A 20,278-nucleotide genomic window follows, 5' to 3' on the forward strand; every position below is an offset into this window, starting at 1 on the left:
TAGATGCACATCGGGAGTAGTAAATGCGGCCTGGGTGGTGCCAGATTTAGAATCGCATCAAAATTATTAAAATAGCACCATGGTCGTATTAGAATCAAGCTGCCAACTGCTGGTAGAATGTTCCATCTCAATGGAACCGAATAGCAATATACATCTTCTTGGTTCTTTCGGTAAAGTCACGTAGAAGAGAAGTAATAAAATAATAAAAATAAAACATAATAAAATAATTCTCACGACGTTTCGGCCACAACGCAAGCAGCCGTCCTCAGGTGGAGAACAGGTCCGTCAAGTAGACGGACTCTGAATGTCACGCTCCAGGCTTGGAGCGACTATTTATGCTGGGATGGAGGAGCGAAGAGCGTCTTGACAAAATAATTTGCATATCAATAGGATTTTAGCATATTTATGAGAAATGCAGATATGTGATTTGCATTACTTGTGAAATGCGTAGGAGGTGGGCGGGGGGGTTTCAAAGTCATTATGTCCATGCATTATGCAGGATTAGCAGCATCAAAGGGAGGGAGTAAGGTCAGAATCTTTATATATAAAATCGCAAATCTGTCTGGTGAATAGTGAGGGTGAGTGGTGAGTGGTGAGGGTGAGTGTTGAGGGTGTGATTGGTGAGAATGAGTGGTGAGGGAGAGTGGTGAGGGAGAGTGGTGAGGGTGAATGGTGAGGGTGAGTGGTGAGTGGTGAGTGTTGAGGGTGAGTGGTGATTCATGAGGGTGTGATTGCTGATGATGAGTGGTGAGGGAGAGTGGTGAGGGTGTTATTGGTGAGGATGAGTGGTGAGGGAGAGTGGTGAGGGAGAGTGGTGAGGGTGAATGGTGAGGGTGAGTGCTGAGTGGTGAGGGTGTGTATATATGTAAGGTTATTAAGAAATATATTTTTCACCCGGGCAACGCCGGGTACTACTGCTAGTTAATAATATACAGCATTGATATTTTGCGTGGAGCCTACAAGCGCAACCTTGCGCATTTTGACCTGGTTCTCGACGCCCGTCCCGCGCCCATTGTAGATTCTTGTGCATTTCGGGGCGTCAAGGGCTCGCACCACAGCCTTGAAGGATTAGGCAGGTCCCTGGCTTCTTTTGAAGAATATGACCAGACTCCAGGCACCGGATCTTCGCACGTGGCGGATCCTTGAGGCACCCCGGGCCTCAGGGGCTCGGAAATTGTGGGCGCCACAACACATTTCATTTGGCGTACGGTTTCCATTGCCGAGTGCCCCACCACGTTGGACACACCAGACTTGGGCTGTACAGGACATGTCATGTTGCTGCTGCTGTATTTTCTTCTGCGTCGATCAAGATTGACGCTCTTGATCAACTCTGACATTATAAACTTTCACATGTTAAACTCTAACATAGTGAAATATAATATTATAACCTATGAACTACAACCTAGCCATTGCTACGCTTTAAAATGCGATTAACTGTTATAGTGCAGAACCACATAATTGGAGGTATGGGATTATAATCGCATATTAATCATTAGAATCGCACTGAGCTAATTAGAATCACACTGTGGTTGTACGTATGGTAAGTTAATATGCCAACCGGGGGTAGGATATGCAGGATTAGAATCGAATTACAATTATTCGAATCCCACTCGTATTAGAATCACACTTTCCACTGTTGGATGAATGTGTCGTATCAATGGAATCGAATAGCCATATAAGTATATACAGTATACACAAATAAAGAGTATAACAATCACACATTGTAACATAGATACAATACACATTATTTAAAAAACGTATTTACAAATATATGTTCCACTTTTTTAAAACTCAGAATGTCGTCGTTCATGTGGGGAGATGGAGCGCAGTGGATCGTATCGTCTAAGCTGCTTTTCGGAATCCGTGTGATAACCCAGTCATATCGCCTAATTCCAGTGACAGCACCTTACCCAAACTACATCTCCCCAACAAGGCAGCCTTACCGATGCTGTGTATTATGTTTATGGGATAACAGAGGTGTGTATTTTCCCATACGCCTTGCCAAAAACGACTGATTGTCCGCTTAACAGCCTAGACTGTAAACCACCATTGGTGATAGTGTTGTTTGAGAGCAGCTATTAAAGTCGCTTTGGCAAACGAGGTGGTGGCTGGACAAACCATGCCTCGCTGTTTGTCTCCGGAATGATGACCGATACAAACCAGACCAAGCGGAGACCATGTACCAGATCGGATTTTGGTTACTGATGTTAGAGTGATTGTGTTGCAAGTGTGGTCACTACGCGTCTGTACGTGCTCACTCCCGAAGCTCGGCGATTTTTGGCAACGCCACGGGGCTGCATTCACTTCAAATCGAGGACAATGGAGGGCATGGGGAACGTGTTTTTCCATTTATTCAAAATAAGCGCATAATTACACACTGAGATGCACTTACATATGCATGCATGAAGCACAATGGGCACATTACCCTTCGATATGTTAGTATACATGCGGATTGTACCTTCCAAAATTAACAATCGAATGCAAATATCCTGAAAGACAAAGGATTGGATCCTAGGGGGGGAGTTATAAGGCGGCTCAGAAGCAGAGCTCAATGCCATTTAGAGAGGGAACTTGATGAGGTTGGACGCTCGACTCGTCGCTCTGCTGATCGCCCTTCAACCGCGAGACAACGCAGCCTGGCGAGCAGAATTGCTGTGTCGACAGTTAGGCGACTTCGTTCGGAGAGTTCGTGGCGACATCTTCAGACGGGTTTATATATCGTGAATCTCCAAGTAAGTATCTATTTTCGCGGATAAAATCTTAAACGTGACCGTCGTCAAATTTACGGGATTTTTTTGCGTCTCGGTTAGACGCGAGTGTCGTTCTTGTTTTAGCAGTTAACAAAATCCAAAACTCGACGCTAAACATCCTTGCGGCCGATAGCGTACTTTTGACTCGATAACACCGCTATTGTTACTACGCTCACATGGAGCAAAAACGCTCTCCACAGCCCCACGCACACGGGGGCAAGGAACAATTCAATTGCTCTGTGTGTGGGAAGGCATTTTCATGGTCATCAAGTCTTAAGAGACACCAGAGAACACACACGGGTGAGAAGCCATTCCTGTGCTCTGTGTGTGGGAAAACATTTGCACACTCATCACATCTTCAGAGTCATCAGAGAACACACACGGGCGAGAAGCCATTCCTGTGCCCTGTGTGTGGGAAGACATTTGCACAGGCATCAAATCTTCAAACTCACCAGAGAACACACACGGGCGAGAAGCCATTCCTGTGCCCTGTGTGTGGGAAGACATTTGCAGACTCATCAACTCTTCATACTTGTAATGCGGGCGAAAGCGACCTTCCGGATGTGACGTCACGAGGAGGTGGAGCCAGGTGACGTGGGTGAAAGGTAGGGGGTCCTTAAGCGGGTAAACCGGAAGGAGAAGGCAGTCGGGGTGTGAGCGGAAAAGAGTGAGGCCACGCGGGCGTGTGTGGAGAGGGGGGGCGCCGACGGCCATCGGGAGCCAACCCCGAAGATAAGAGGAAGCTGCGGAGTGGTGTGCAGCTGCGGAGGAGACAGCCAGGAGGGCTGCGTGTTAGAGGCAGCGGTGTGGCTGCCAGGAGGAGCTGCGGAGAGAGAGAGAGAGGGCTGCTTGTTAGAGGCAGCGGTGTGGCTGCCAGGAGGGAGCTGCGGAGAGAGAGAGAGAGAGCAAGAAGCTGTGAGAGCTGCGGAGGGAGAAGAGCAGCAGCGAGTACAGCCAAGGGAGGCTGTGTGAGAGAAACAGCAGCGGAGCTGCTGTTGTGGATCGGGCCGACATTGGAGTCAGCACCGTGGAGAAGCTGAGAGAAACAGCAGCGGAGCTGCTGTTGTGGATCGGGCCGACATTGGAGTCAGCACCGTGGAGAAGCTACAGAGTAAAGACAGCCGTGTGGGTGTACAGCACGAACCGAATAATAAAGGACACTGAGCCAGACATCGTGGTCCAGTCGTTCATTACACTGGTGTCGGAAGTGCAACGGCATGTCGAAACAAGTGAGGAAGAAAGTTAATCCGGCGCCTGCATCGGCTTCTTCGTCCGACGACGACGAACTCCCTCCAACCACGGATCCTGTTGGGGTGGTGGAGGAGAGCCCGGCTGAGGCGACCACGGGAACGGGAGTGGAGGATGTTGGAGCGGTGGCGGGTCCGTCGACATCATCAGACGCGGATCAACGATGGCAAGCGATGGCGGTACAACTGGAGGCACTTAAGGACGTCCTGGCGCATCTATGCCATCTCGTCGCGCCAGGGACGATGGATGATGCAAGTGGTGCTCCGCGGGCCGCCACGTTGCCTGTCCTGCCGCCGCCATTGCCCACGCGGCAAGAGGCCGCCATTTTGCGCGCTCCGTGGCGCCAAATCGCCATCTTGGCCACGCCGCGGGCCGACGCCATTTTGAATTTGCCATCACAACCACCACCATTGGAAGACGGCGGGAAGAGGAGTCGGAGTCGCCACCTTACAACGGTTAAAGAATTTTCCGTCGGTGGGGACTGGAGCGCGTTCGCCTGCCGCTTCTTGGCGGCGGTACGCACAGCAAGATGGACCGATGCGGAGGCTTTGGAGGTGTTGCCGACTCTCCTGGACGACGAATCTGTCCGATTCTTCCGTTCCATAGCGACCGATAAGAAGGCAACTTTATGTGGTGTTTTTCAAGAAATGGCCGATGCTTATGAGCCACCAGATGATGCGCATCGGCGATTCGCTCAACGACAACGAGCACCAGAGGAGTCGCCCGTGGCGTTCAGGGGTGCGGTGCTGGAGCTGGCCATGGCAGCTTATCCTGAGACGCCACAGGACCTGCTTGAGCCTCTCATATTAGGGAAAATGTTGGAGCTGTCTCGGGATCTAGGGATCCCCATGCCTGTGTGTGGGCATGAGAAGCTAACTTCCCGGATGGCTGCTAAGTGTCTTGATGCGCAATTCAACCTCCGTCGCTGGAAACAAGTGACGGCGTGGACGGGGGGGCCCGTCAAAGAAGGGGAGGCGCTGGGGTGGAACCCTGCGCAGGCCGTCTATGTTCCGGATGACCGGGGCCCTCAACAACTGACGGCCGCCTCCGCTCCATGGACGGGACGCGGCGGGCCGAGACCGCGCGCGGTGCTACCAGGACGGGGCCGTCAGGAGGCGAGGCCTGCGCTTCGGCGCAACGAGGCCGAATGTTTCCGCTGCGGGCGTAGGGGCCACTACGCCAGAGACTGCTGGGCCCGCTTCCCGGCTCCGCCGCAGCAGGAGGCCTCGGCACCGGTCAAGTCGGCTAAAGATCCTCCGAAACAGGCATGTCGGCACGCACCAGACACTCGGCAAGGCTTTCCACCTCACCCACCACCTGTGTTGCGCGATCCTATTGTTGTTGTTAAAGAAAGGCCATCGACGGGGCCTTTTCATTCAGTTACGCAGTGGCGCAAATTGGCACGGAGAGTTGTCGCGGCCGCTACGGGTTCGTCCACTGTACCGGGGTCCATACAAGGTGTGGACGTGCGCATTTTGGTTGACTCGGGGGCGTCTGCGACTATTATATCGGATGTCATTTTCCATCTGTTGGGCATTCCGTCGGGAGCTGTGCGTCCGGTTTATGGGTCGTGCGTCGCTGCGAACGGGGGTAGCATGGGTATCGTGGGTCAGGTGGATGCTAAGATATCTATTGGGGATGTGTCGGCCTCGGGTGTTGTGTTGATATCGAGATCTTTGGCGGTTCCTTGTTTGTTAGGCACCGATTTTTTGGCTAAGATGCCCATTTTGATCAAAATCAATGAGAATTGTATTGAACTGCCGGGGGGCCGTCAAATCTCGTTTCTGCCGTCGCCCTGGGGGCGACCTGCTTCGGCCGTACAAGTGCAGGCGCTGTCCGTCGCATCTGTGGACATCCCACCTGGTACACAGATGCTTATACCCTTGCGGTATCGGAAGCCCCTGCCTGATCGGCTAGGAGCAGTAGGGGTCTTGTTGTCACCGTCCGCCACGATAACAACCGGGTTGGCGTTAGTGGGGGCACAGACCATCGTCCGGCCGGATCAATTACCGTTTTTACAGGTGCTTAATGCGGGGGGGGAAAACGTCCGTGTCCCGGCCGGTACGGTTGTGGCACATGCCACTACGGCGTTTGCGACCCATGATTGTCCACATAGCCGGGGAGTCGTTGCTGGGGTTTCCGAGCCAAGGAGTTCGGATGATCGTTGGGTTGCTCAGTTATGTGACGAAAATTCTTCCCTGTCCATGGAGCAACGTGGTGCGCTGCGTAAATTGTTGTTGACATATTCCGATGTGTTCAGCTCCGATGATTTGGATTTGGGCCGCACTTCCTTGCTTTACCATCACATTGAGACGGGCGATGCTGCCCCTATTCGATTAAATTCGCATCGGATGAGTCCTGCGGAGCGAGAACACGTACGGGGGGCAGTGGAAGACATGTTGGCTGCGGACATTATATCGCCATCTAACAGCCCATGGGGCGCTCCAGTCGTCTTGGTTAAGAAGAAGGATGGCAAATTGCGATTTTGTGTTGATTTTCGCAAATTGAATAAGATATCGGTGGCAGATGCGTACCCCCTGCCGCGTATGGATGACTCCCTCGACGCATTGTCGGGGGCTAAGTTCTTTTCCACACTGGACCTCTCTTCGGGATTTTGGCAGCTTCCCCTTGACGAGTCCTCACGGGAGAAAACCGCATTCCGTACGCCGCAGGGGTTATTTCAATTCAACTGTCTCCCGATGGGATTGAATGCGGCCCCTGCTACATTTCAAAGATTGATGGAGCTCGTTTTGACGGGGTTGCAGTGGGAGACATGTCTTATATATTTGGACGATATCATTGTCTTCAGCCGCACATTTGATGAGCATTTGACGCGGCTGGAGACAGTGTTCACGAGGATGCGTTCTGCCAAATTGAAATTCAAACCAAAGAAATGTCACCTACTGCAACGGTCCGTCCGCTATTTGGGGCACATTGTGAGCGCTGAGGGAGTGTCCACGGATCCGGAAAAGACGGCGTGCGTCCGGGATTGGCCGACTCCGGCCACCGTGGGGGATGTTCGGCGGTTTTTGGGATTTGCCTCGTATTACCGAAGATTTGTGCCGGGTTTTGCGACGATTGCGAGGCCTTTGCATCTCCTTACAGGTAAAGGACGGAAGTTTGTTTGGGGACAGCCGGAGGAGGCGGCCTTTCGGAGTCTGCGTGATCTATTGGCCACGGCCCCAACATTGGATTATCCCGATTTCGATCACCCATTCATTCTTGATACGGACGCGAGTGACACAGGTATTGGGGCGGTGTTATCACAGTCTAAAGGGGGTGTAGAGCGTGTCGTGGCGTATGGTAGCCGAGTCTTGTCTCCTGCGGAAACCCGCTACTGTGTCACTCGCAGAGAATTATTGGCGGTTGTTTTTTTCCTACGGCAATTTCGACCATACCTCTACGGTCGTTCTTTTATTGTGCGTACGGATCATGCGGCCTTGCAATATGCCCTTAAAATTGACCAGCCATCCGGACAGTTGGCACGTTGGTTGGACACGCTACAGGAATTTTCCTTCCAAATTCAACATCGGAAGGGAGTGCGCCATGCGAACGCTGACGCACTTTCCAGATTACCGCGGCGCGCCCCTTGTAAATGTGAGTCGGGGACGCATAGGTGTTCGCCGATTCCAAACCCCCCTCAGCCGCTTACGTTGGCCGTCGAGAAGTCGGACACTCCGATGGAACCGGGACCGGCTGACGGGGTTTTGAATCTGCCGCGGTCTGTCTGGATCCGGGAACAGATGATGGATGAGTCATTGGTGTCCTTGCGGAAGCGGTCTGCTAAGGACAATGGGAGTCCGAGTACGGCTGTGGGGCCGCAAACCGCTCTCCGAGATGGTCTGCTTATGTGGCGGGAGGGGTTCCAGGAACGTTGGCGCCTGGTGGTACCAACGTCCTTGCGATTCGAGTTGATTAGAACCCTCCATTGTGACACTCTCTTACATTTAGGGGTGCAGAAGACCTTGTTGACGTTACAACGTCATTATTTTTGGCACGGCATGGCGACAGATGTCGTAGGGCACGTGCGCGCGTGCCCTGAATGCGCCCGGCGTAAGCCGCCTAAACATCCTTACGTGCCGCCTCTCCAGTCGATTCAGGTGTCTCGAGTCAATGAATTGGTGGCACTGGACATATTGGGACCCTTCCCACCATCGGCGAGGGGAAATAAATATTTGCTGGTAGGGGTTGAGTATCTCTCCCGTTGGCCGATGGCCTGGCCGTTGCCCGATCAGTCGGCCGCGGCCATCACCGACGCCTTTTTGTTTGGGTACATTATGGACAAGGGGGCGCCGGAGAGACTCCTCACGGACCAGGGCCGAAATTTCTCTTCTAAATTATTGGCTGAAGTGTGCGCAGGCCTTGGGACTAAGAAGATACGGACATCTCCATACCATCCGCAGACGGATGGTATGGTTGAGCGGCTGAACAGGACATTGTCTGCCATGCTTTGCCATACCGTGAGTGAACAGCAATCGGATTGGGATCTGCACATCCCCGGAGTGCTTTCGGCGTACAGGATGACGCCCCATGCGGCTACAGGGTATTCGCCGTTTTACCTTATGTATGGTCGGGAAAACGTGCCTCCGGTGGATGTGCAATTGGGTACTGGGGTGAAGGGACCTCGTAAACCACTCCCTGAATACATTCAGGACACGGTTCGCCGGGTTACGGAGGCGCGGGAAAACGCCCGCGTGGCTACGGCCAAAGCCCAGGCCCGGAACGAGCGGTATGCTCGGCGGTCTGAGGGGGAGTGCCCCTGGAAGGTGGGAGACCTGGCCTGGCTCCATTGCCCGCAGGTGCGGCCGGGGACCTCTCCTAAATTGCACAAACCTTGGCATGGTCCTGTGCGCCTCATTGAGGTTCCCAATCCACAGTCGGCGCGCGTTCAGTTTGGTTCTCGCCGTTGGTTTGTTCATACGTCGCGGTTGAAACCATATGTTGCTCCCCTACGTGATGCGTCATCTCCCAATGTTGCCTTGCCGGGGTCTGTTGCTGCTGACTCTGACTCTTCCCCGCCTGCGTCCATTGATCTTGCTGGAGCGCCTGTCGTACCTGTTCCAGACAGGCCGACCGTGACACCGCGGGGGAGGAGTGGGCCTGTTCGGAGGGCGCCTGCCAAGGCTGCGGGACCTTCTAGCCCGGCGACCCTTCCGACCCCGCTGCAGGCGCATTCGCGGAATATGACCAAGACTGATTCGTCAGGGACACGAGATGTCGGTGGACTTCCAATCGCAGCAGGGGAATTACCCCCTGTCATTTCTCGTGTTCCATCGCGTCCCCGTTCTACAAGCGGGCCGCCGACCGTCCGGGACGGGCCGGCGACCCGCACTCGTTCCAAATCGCTTACGTTTCGTTGATTGTATGTTGTTATTGTTCTTGTTCTTGCCGTCGTATTTATCGCATGCTTCCGTACGTTCGTCGATGTTACTTGTGTGTTGTTCTTGTTGTTATATTGCATGCTTAGTGTCCTTTAAGGGGGAAGGTCGGTTCACCGCATTACGCTTTGGTGTTGTTCAGCCGAGGTCGGCTGGGTTTTTTCTATGGGGGAGGGTGGTGTAATGCGGGCGAAAGCGACCTTCCGGATGTGACGTCACGAGGAGGTGGAGCCAGGTGACGTGGGTGAAAGGTAGGGGGTCCTTAAGCGGGTAAACCGGAAGGAGAAGGCAGTCGGGGTGTGAGCGGAAAAGAGTGAGGCCACGCGGGCGTGTGTGGAGAGGGGGGGCGCCGACGGCCATCGGGAGCCAACCCCGAAGATAAGAGGAAGCTGCGGAGTGGTGTGCAGCTGCGGAGGAGACAGCCAGGAGGGCTGCGTGTTAGAGGCAGCGGTGTGGCTGCCAGGAGGAGCTGCGGAGAGAGAGAGAGAGAGAGAGGGCTGCTTGTTAGAGGCAGCGGTGTGGCTGCCAGGAGGGAGCTGCGGAGAGAGAGAGAGAGAGCAAGAAGCTGTGAGAGCTGCGGAGGGAGAAGAGCAGCAGCGAGTACAGCCAAGGGAGGCTGTGTGAGAGAAACAGCAGCGGAGCTGCTGTTGTGGATCGGGCCGACATTGGAGTCAGCACCGTGGAGAAGCTACAGAGTAAAGACAGCCGTGTGGGTGTACAGCACGAACCGAATAATAAAGGACACTGAGCCAGACATCGTGGTCCAGTCGTTCATTACATACTCATCAGAGAACACACACAGGCGAGAAGCCATTCCTGTGCCCTGTGTGTGGGAAGACATTTGCGCAGGCATCAACTCTTCAAACTCATCAGAGAACACACACGGGCGAGAAGCCATTCCTGTGCCCTGTGTGTGGGAAGACATTTGCACAGTCATCACATCTTCAGAGTCACAAGAAAACACACACAGTCGAGAAGCCGTTCCTGTGCTCTGTGTGTGGGAAGACATTTGCACACAAGTCACACATCAACAGGCATCAGAAGGTCCACAATGATAGGAAACTGAAATCAAAAGCTGAAATTCAAGGTGCTGCAATGAGTCCTGAAGAAGTTTCCACCTTCGATCCCATGCAGTTGGATCCCGAGAGATGGCTGGATGTAATGGAGTGGCCCGAGAGTCAACCAGAGAGCTCTGGGTGACTGAAAAAATATTAAGTCATGTGGTTATACCTATTAATCCGTATCGAGTACTTTTTGGTTATTATTTTGACCATTTTAGTTTTACAGTTTTTGTGAGAGTTTAATGACGTGCACAGTGGTGGTTTGTAATGTTATTGGATTACTTGCCGAAGTGGTGTGAAGAGCACTGGTTGTGAGAGGGTTCAATTGTAGTCGTTAAGTGTTCCTGTTGAGCTAAAGTTGGAATGCGTATGTAGGTACATCTTTACTCAACATTTAAAAGTTTTTTTTTCAAGTATATAGCTTTTTTTGATTGGTATTAATCGACTTTAGATAGCGATTTCAGGATGTACATTGATGACGCGTTCGTTGGATATATGGCCTTTACTTCAACATAGACGCACAGTGAACAAACGTGGTGAACTAATAAGGAAATCATGGGGAATGATACTTTAACGCTTTGGTATTCCTGGAACGGAAATCGTTTGCATTGCACTGGAAATGTAATAAATATTCCCTTCGAGTTTTGACGTAAAAATGATTGCAGATGAATAAAAACGTATTTTTAACAAATGTTTGTCCGGTCTTTATGTTATAATGTTCCTCGCAAAAACATGTTAAGCGAGTTTCAGGTGGAGGATCTCCGTCACACAAGTGTGCCCTTAACCGGCAGCATCTTGGCTGTCTACCCGATTAACACGTGTTCCTTGAGGGGAAAGGTCCCCGTAGTTAATCGTTCATCAACGTAACAGTCCCTAATCCCGAAGTATGTCGTGGATAAACTACACTATAACATGGAAACTGTAATACTATAAACGATAACACTAAACATTAAACGATTATAAACTAGTGTTATAATTTATAACCATATAAACGGAGGTAAGGTACTATGCTAGATGTCATCGAATAACAAATGACGGAATATATTTATATAAATACACGCACAACCCCATCATAAACTCATGAGATTATGAATCGTTACAATTATTATAACAATCACAAATTGTGACAAAGCGAAATTCCCACAAGCAAAACACCACGCTCACGTGACGAATTCTTAAACAAACTGCAACACTCAAGTGACAGAACTCAACAAAAAACGCCGCAATAAAAAAAAACAACATCAATAGGCAAATCCTAAAAACAGACAACACACGCACGTTAGTAGCTGTTAGAAGAAGACAACACCTAGCACCTTCAACTATACACATCATACAGCCAACTCGTAAATGGGGCGGTATATGACAGCCTTCGCTGCTGTCGACGGGGCCAAGCAGCGAGTGTTTAACTCCATTGTTTCAGAATCCGTGTCATCACCCGGTCACAGCGCCTTAGCCAAACTACATCTCCCCAACAAGGCAGCCTTCCCTATGCTGTATATTTTAGCAGTATATTTACGGACACACATGAAGATAACAAATTTGTCTAGAAAAGGCAGGCGACTTGTTATACCAACACAATTTAAAATTTCTATCCGAAAGAAGTATGAGTTCATTCACGAGTAGTATTCACTTAGCACCGATGTCACTAACCTACACACAGTTATGATCAAACAAAGTAAATATTAGTCGCTCATCCCAGTTCGGACATGATCATAGCAATTATTTCCAAATCCGTGTCGGGTCCCACGAGAACAGGGCACGTCCATAAACTCTCAAATTGTAAACTCACATTGAATACCCTAACATTATAAACTCTAACAATATAACCTTTTTACTATGAGCTATACATTGTAACGCTTTAAAATAACACTACAAACTAGTGTTATAGTAAACTATAATGTTGTGAACTCTAACAATATAAGCTATGATCGATACATTATAACGCTATAAAATAACATCATAAACTAGTGTTACAGATTAGAACACCGTACATTGAAGTGTGATATTCGAATCTCATTCGAATTCTTAGCTTCACACCGTGGTCCTCTAAGAATCACACTATGCTCGTGAGTATGTAACATGTCTGTATGTAATATGCATGAATGTAATATGTCTGTATGTAACATGTATGCATGTTAAATGTATGTATGTAATATGGACACAGAGCAATTGAATGGCTTCTTGCCTCCGTGTGCGTGGGGCTGTGGAGAGCGTCTCTGCTCCATGTGAGCGTAGTAACAGCATCGGTGTTATCGAGTCAAAAGTACGCAATCGGCCTCGATTTAAAGTGTTTAGCGTTGAGTTTTGGATTTTGTTAACTGCTAAAACAAGAACGACACTCGCGTCTAACCGAGACGCAAAAAATTCCCGCTAATGGAAGAGGTGCAGGTGGAGATGCACGAAAAGAAGAGGAAGCGAGGGGGCCTCGCTCGCGTGGCGAGAGCGATCGCCTCACTCCTCCGCCGCGTGCTGCTTTGTGGTGGCAGGTCCACCGCCCAGTAGGGGTGGTGGCGGTGGTCGTGCATCGGTGCCAACCGTGACCACTATCCCCACACTACCCGTCCACCCCGTGATACTCGCTACACACACCACACGGGTCCCCAGAGAGACGGTGCCACTGGGACCACAGCCTGGAAATGAAGCTGAGCAGCAGATGCCAGGACTACAGCGGAGAATGACTGCTGCCAGAAGACCTCACATCACACACACACGGGACTATGTCATTAGCATAGCCGGCCCCACACTGGGCCCCTTCCATGCTGGTTTTCATCCAGGCGGTCCTCATGGGATGACCTTGCCATGGTTTCCAGGACATGGAAGGGGCAGCTGACCCAGGGTGAGAGAGCTGGAGGGGTCTGGTGCAGACAATTAACAAAACCTGCAAGTGTCAAGTCTCAAGGATGCTCTGTTAAGAATTATGATCAATATAATTGTTGTTGTTGTTGTTACTATAAACTTCGTGAAATCGACCCTTGAGGATACAACATAACGTTGCATTGCTTGCGAGTGCTGCCTGGGTTTCTTTAAATGAGCCTTGGCTCGTGTGTGCGGTGTCCCAGCTGTGTGTGCGGCGGTACAAAGACAATAGACAACAAGAGACGTTTTGGGAAATGGTCATTATACATACAAGCGGTGGTGGGAAAACATATTCATGTGATTCGCCTTCTTCATAACAAACCGCCCCTCCTCTGCCCCAATGCTGCACTGCCCAATTGCTCCTCTGCCCCACTGCCCCTCTGCTCAATCTGCCGCAGCAGTTGAAACAAATGATTAAGTATCTTAAATCCCCTTGCCTCTGTGCACCAAGCAGTGAAAATGGGTGCGGCACATGTGGAGGCCGACGTCCAACTCTCTGCTCCCCGTGAGCTCCACTCCCACCTCCTCCTCTTCCGCCGCCTCGCGCCAGGCCCCCGCCGGTCGGGTGATCGCCCCCCCCGCACCAGCGCCCTCTCTGACGGACATCGCTCACTCGCTGGCTCACCACCGCCCGGGGTTATTTTCCACACGCACACGTACCCCCACCACACAAAAACGAATACGGAGGCGTGCACATACGCGCCCCTGCAGGCGCGTATTTCCCTCACAAAGGCTGGCGCTAATCAAAACGGCAGTATGAAAATGCGCGTGCACCTTCGGCGGTTAAACCCTAATCCGCTTGCACACAAAGGCTAATGCTAAAGGGCTGTGTGAATATCTGAAGGCGCGTGGTTCCTCAACGGTCAGCACTACGGTCCCCGGAGGACCCAGCAGCGTAATGCAAACACGCGGTGCAAACTCGCTGTGTAAAGCGCGCTGTGTAAACACGCACACGAGCGCAAGCGCGTGTAAACGACGGCGGCCGTGTGTGCTGCAGTACATGCCCCCCACGTGCACACTCCAATCACTCACACCACCCCCACGCTGCAGCCCTGCGCTCGCGCTCACACCGGGCACACCGTCTCTCCACGCAAACGCGCAACACACAGATCATAGACGCTATGCCGAAGTTCTGCCCATACACACATAAATCGCAATAAACCAATATTCTGTACTAGAGTTTATTAATGGCGCCAATACGCATTACCTGGAGGAAGAATATGAAGCGAGACGAGCTTAGCGTAACTCTGCCTATGAACCCAGCTACTCAGACGCCCTACCACGAACCTCGAAACTGGACTCGCGGCATCCCACGGACGCTGAGTGAGTCGGAGGGAGAAGGACGAGAGAAGACTTATACAGGGAGGAACAATGTTCCACACTGCCCACCAGGGATTATTTAGCTGTCTGTCTGACTGTCTGTCTGTCTGTCGTGCATAAATAAATATATAATACACACGGCTCTTTGATTGGTGGAGACCTTACAAACAGCTCTTTGATTGGTGGAGACCTACTGCCGGGTACGGAGAGGGGAGGTGCCTAAGGGAGGAGGGTCAGGGGAGGGGCCTAAGGAAGGGGGGAGTCAGGAGAGGGGCCTGAGGAGGGGGGGCGTTCAGAGGAGAGGCCTGAGGGAGGAGGGTCAGGGGAGGGGCCTAAGGATATGGGGGGTTGGTCAGGGGAGGGGCCTAAGGGAGGGGGTAATGGGAGGGGCCTAAGGGAGGGGGGGGGCAAGGGGAGGTGCCTAAGCAAGGGGGAGGGGCCGATAGTGAAGGGGGCTGTCTGCCTGGCTACCTCAAGTCAAGTTATCTTGTACACAGGTAGAAACAACAGGTTCCACACTGCCCACCAGGGATTATTTGTCTGTCTGTCGTGCACGAATGCGCTGTCCAACCAAGTTCCTACCTGCCCACTCCGAAAGAACGTGTTCCAATCATTGTCTCGCAGCAGCACTCGCTGGCATCACACGGATGCTGTGAGCGGCATGAGGAGGCAGGGCAGCAGGCAGGGAGTGGATCGTGACGGCGCGAAGGTTGTAGACAACTGCCCACATCATCCCGGGGCTCCCACCTTTATACTCTAAACTTCAAAGGCCCGGGGGAGAGGGGGGGGGGCGTCGCGCAGCCACCTCCACCCATCGTTTTCTTAGTTCGTGCCTTCGATTTGTTTTGCTCTTTTCGCCCCTTTCCTATTGTTCTCACGTGCCCAGAAGTTCGCGTCTTAGGGTCTTTACGCCTATTATTCCACCCTCCGTCCTCCAAACAATGTTGTGTGTAACTCATTGCTGTTGGCCCAGGGCACCTTTTTATTTTTGCGCCCATACAATTTTAAGCCAATTTAGAGGCACTGGATTGTAACCTGTCCTGTGAGGGTTGGTCAATCTCCTGGCACCGGGAAACCGTGGGACTCTCCCTCTAGGGGCCCCTTCGGATTAAAACCCGATGTGCCAGGCAACCCCCGGCCAGGACACTACGTGTGTGCGCTGCGTGCGGGTTGTGTGTTTAGTTGCGGGGGCCGGGAGGGAGTCGCGTGGCACCGCAGGTGGTTAGTCTGTGTCGTGAGCTGGATATGGCGGCGGGGAATCATCCAGTGGTAGCTGTCTTCTCGTATGGAGGAGGTGAAATCTGCAGACGCACAGACAAAGGCAAAGCTTTACCAGGTAGCCTCTAGCAGGGCTGCAGGGGCAAGTGCTGTTACACACAGACAAATGCAAAGCTTTACCAGGTAGCCTCTAGCAGGGATGTAGGGGCAAGTGCTGTTACACACAGACAAATGCAAAGTTCCCCAAGGTAGCCTCTAGCAGGCTGCAGGGGCAAGTGCTGTTACACACAGACACAGACAAAGTTCCCGAAGGTAGCCTCTAGCAGGGATGTAGGGGCAAGTGCTGTTACACACAGACAAAGGCAAAGCTTTACCAGGTAGCCTCTAGCAGGGCTGTAGGGGCAAGTGCTGTTACACACAGACAAAGGCAACGCTTTACCAGGTAGCCTCTAGCAGGGATATAGGGGCAAGTGCTGTTACACACAGACAATGCAAAGCTCCCCCAGGTAGCCTCTAGCAGGATGTAGGGGCAAGTGCTGTTACACACAGACAAAGGCAAAGCTTTACCAGGTAGCCTCTAGCAGGGATATAGGGGCAAGTGTTGTTACACACAGACAATGCAAAGCTCCCCCAGGTAGCCTCTAGCAGGCTGTAGGGGCAAGTGCTGTTACACACAGACAAAGGCAAAGCTTTACCAGGTAGACTCTAGCAGGGCTGCAGGGGCACGAGCTGTTACACACAGACAAAGGCAAAACTCCCCCAAGTAGCCTCTAGCAGGTCTGTAGGGGTAAGTGCTGTTACATACAGACACATGCAAAGCTTCCCCGTGTTGCTTCTAGCAGGCTGTAGGGGAAAGTGCTGTCAGTAGTAGCGAGTAGCAGCACACGCACCTCATTGGTCGCCTCGAAGCCACGCCCCTTGTGGACGGGGGCCGTGGGCACGATGCCACGCCCCCCCGCCTCTGATTGGTCTACAGGAGGAACGCCGCCCATCTGCGAACGACAGCCCATTGGAGCGGAGCCAGCGACACGCCCATCGTGAACCCCACCCACCCACACAACCACTCATTCACCCACACACTCACCCACCCACTCACCCTCCCACCCACTCACCCACCCACTCACCCACCATACTCACCCACCCAATCATCCACCCAATCATCCACCCACCCACTTACCCACTCACGCACCCACCCATCCACTCACCAACCGACTCACTTACTAACTCACCCACCCACCCTGACTGACTCAACAGCTGATGCTGCTCTATCAGCTCAGATTATCCACTCACTCACTCACCCACCACCCACCCACTTAACCACCCCCCACCTACCACACTCACCCACCCAATCATCCACCCACCCACTTACCCACTCACTCACCCACCCACTCACCCACCGACTCACTTACTAACTCACTCACCCACCCACTCACCCTCCCACCCTGACTGACTCACCAGCTGGTGCTGCTCCATCAGCTCAGAGTATCCACCCACCCACGACCTCCTCCACCATCTCTTCCTCGTCCTCAAGAAGCAGCACAAGAGAAGACCCAGCGAGAGGGCGAGGAGCAGACCCAGGATGGAGATACCGGCCCTGAAGATCACTCACACGGGGGGGGGGAGATCAGCTGTGATCAGCGGAGATCAGCTGTGATAATGCGTCATTGGATAGTGAGGTCGAACTCACTCACTCGGTAACTCACCCACTCACTCACTCACCCACCCACTCACCCACTCAATCACCCACCCACTCACTCACCCACTCACCCATCCTCCTACTCACCCACCCACTCACTCACTCACCCACCCACCCACCCACTCACTCATCCACCCACCCACCCACCCACCCACTCACTCACTCACTCACCCACCCACCCATCCACTCACTCACTCACTCACCCACTCACTCACTCACTCACTCACCCACCCACCCACTCACTCACTCATCCACCCGCCCACCCACTCACCCACCCACCCACCCACTCACCCACTCACCCACCCACCCACTCACCCACCCACCCACCCACTCACCCACCCACTCACACACTCACCCACCCACCGACTCACCCACCCTCCTACTCACCCACTCAACCACCCACTCAACCACTCACTCACCGGAGCCCCTCCTCATAGGAAGGACCGCCACGCCCCCCAGGGGATCCGAGCGATGCGATTGGCTGATGGTCCTTGTCTACTCCACCCATCGTAAAGCTGAAGCGGGTGGGGCGTGGCGATGGGCGTGGCGAAATAAAGGGGGCAGGGCCACGGAGAGGGGGGCGGAGCCTCAGGGGGATATCAGTCGATGTTGACTACCTCGCCTGGTACGCAGGAGGTCGTGGGTATCGATACCGGAACCCTGTGCGACAGACAGAGACACACACAGACACACACACAGACACACACATACACACACATACACACACAGACACGCACACAGACACATAGACAGAAACGCACAGACACACAGACACACACAGACACACAGACACACACATACAGACACAAACACACACACCGACTCACACACACACAGACACACACACATAGACACACACAGACGCACACACAGAAACACACACAGACACACACACAGACAGACAGAGACATACACACAGACACGCACATAAAGACATACATACAGACACATACATGCACGCACAGGCAGACACAGACACACACAGACACACACACACAGACACAAACACACACACACAGACTCACAGACACACATACATACAGACACAGACACACACACACACACACAGACAAACAGACAGAGACATACACACATACACGCGCATACAGACATACATACAGACAGACACAGATACAAACAGACATATACACACACAGACACACAAACACACAGACACACACACTTACACACACACAGACACACACACTTACACACACACACACAGACACACACAGAGATACACACACACACAGACACACACAGACACATACAAACATACAAACACACAGATACACACAGACACACACACAGACACATAGACAGAAACGCACAGACACATAGACAGAAACGCACATACACACAGACACACACACACAGGCACACACATATAGACACAAACACACACACAGACTCACACACACAGACACACACACACAGACACACACAGACAGACACACACTCAGACACACAGACACACAGAAACACACACAGACACACACACACAGACAGACACACACAGAGACAGACAACACAGACAGACAGACAGACAGAGACAGACACACACAGACAGACAGAGACATACATATGTAGTGGTGGTGTTGACGTGCGCCGACAGTGATGGATCACGGGGCGGCACGGGGTGCGGGGTTGGGCACGCGTTGTGGGCGTGGTGTGGACGCGCGCGCCGGGAGTGAGAGATGACGGGGCGGCGCGGCGTGAGTGGTGAGGCGCGCTGAGATGTGGGAAAACAGGATCGTAGCCAGCGCCCAGTGATTGGTCAAATAGGATGGGTGCTCTCAGCGACGTCCGCAGGAGGGGTATAAAGGGTGACGCGCGAGAGCACTCGGGGTTGTTAACCAGTTGAAGATCGAAGACGGAGTTGAAGACGTAGTGCCCCGAGACCCCTAGTCCCGCTGTCCTTGTAGGGACCGGGGCCCTGTGTGGCTCGGAGGCGAGACTGTGGGACCCGTGGTTCGACGCCCACGTGGGTCGGGACTGTGGGACCCATAGTCGAGACGGACACCCCGGCAGGGTGTGTTCCGAGTAACTGAGTGGGTGTTAGTCACCCGAGTAACTGAGTGGGTGTTAGTCACCCGAGGAACTAAGTGGGTGTTAGTCACCCGAGTAACTGAGTGGGTGTTAGTCACCCGAGTAACTGAGTGGGTGTTAGTCACCCGAGTAACTGAGTGGGTGTTAGTCACCCGAGTAACTGAGTGGGTGTTAGTCACCCGAGTAACTGAGTGGGTGTTAGTCACCCGAGGAACTAAGTGGGTGTTAGTCACCCGAGTAACTGAGTGGGTGTTAGTCAACCGAGTAACGATAGTTGGTGTTAGTCACCTGTGTAACTAGAGTTGGTGAAATAAAAGAGTGTGCTACCCGTGAAGTCGTCTCCCGCCGAGTTACTACATTACACATACATACACGCACATACAGACATAAATACAGACAGACACAGATAGACACAGACACATACACACACAGACACACAGAGACACACAGACACGCACACTTACACACACACACACAGACACACACAGACACACACAGAGATACATACACACACAGACATACACAGAGATACACACAGACAGACACAGACAGACACAGACACACACAGATACATACAAACACACAGATACACACAGACACACACAGACACATAGACAGAAACGCACAGACACACACAGACACACAGACACACACATACAGACACAAACACACACACAGACTCCCACACACAGACAAACAGAG

The 20,278-nt window shown here is 52.4% G+C and overlaps 1 long non-coding RNA gene across 1 annotated transcript; it reads right to left on the reverse strand.

The window, feature by feature from the left end:
- Positions 1–16,721: 16,721 nt before the first annotated feature.
- On the reverse strand, positions 16,722–19,021 carry LOC144737803 (uncharacterized). The gene is made up of 3 exons (XR_013589078.1): positions 17,947–19,021; positions 17,287–17,425; positions 16,722–16,823 (listed from the first exon to the last, which is right to left on the reverse strand). It is a non-coding gene; the product is annotated as an uncharacterized LOC144737803 (long non-coding RNA).
- Positions 19,022–20,278: the final 1,257 nt, after the last annotated feature.

This window comes from Lampetra planeri, chromosome 74 (genome assembly GCF_965212315.1).
Source record: "Lampetra planeri chromosome 74, kcLamPlan1.2.h2, whole genome shotgun sequence".
In the NCBI taxonomy this organism is placed as follows: domain Eukaryota; kingdom Metazoa; phylum Chordata; class Hyperoartia; order Petromyzontiformes; family Petromyzontidae; genus Lampetra; species Lampetra planeri.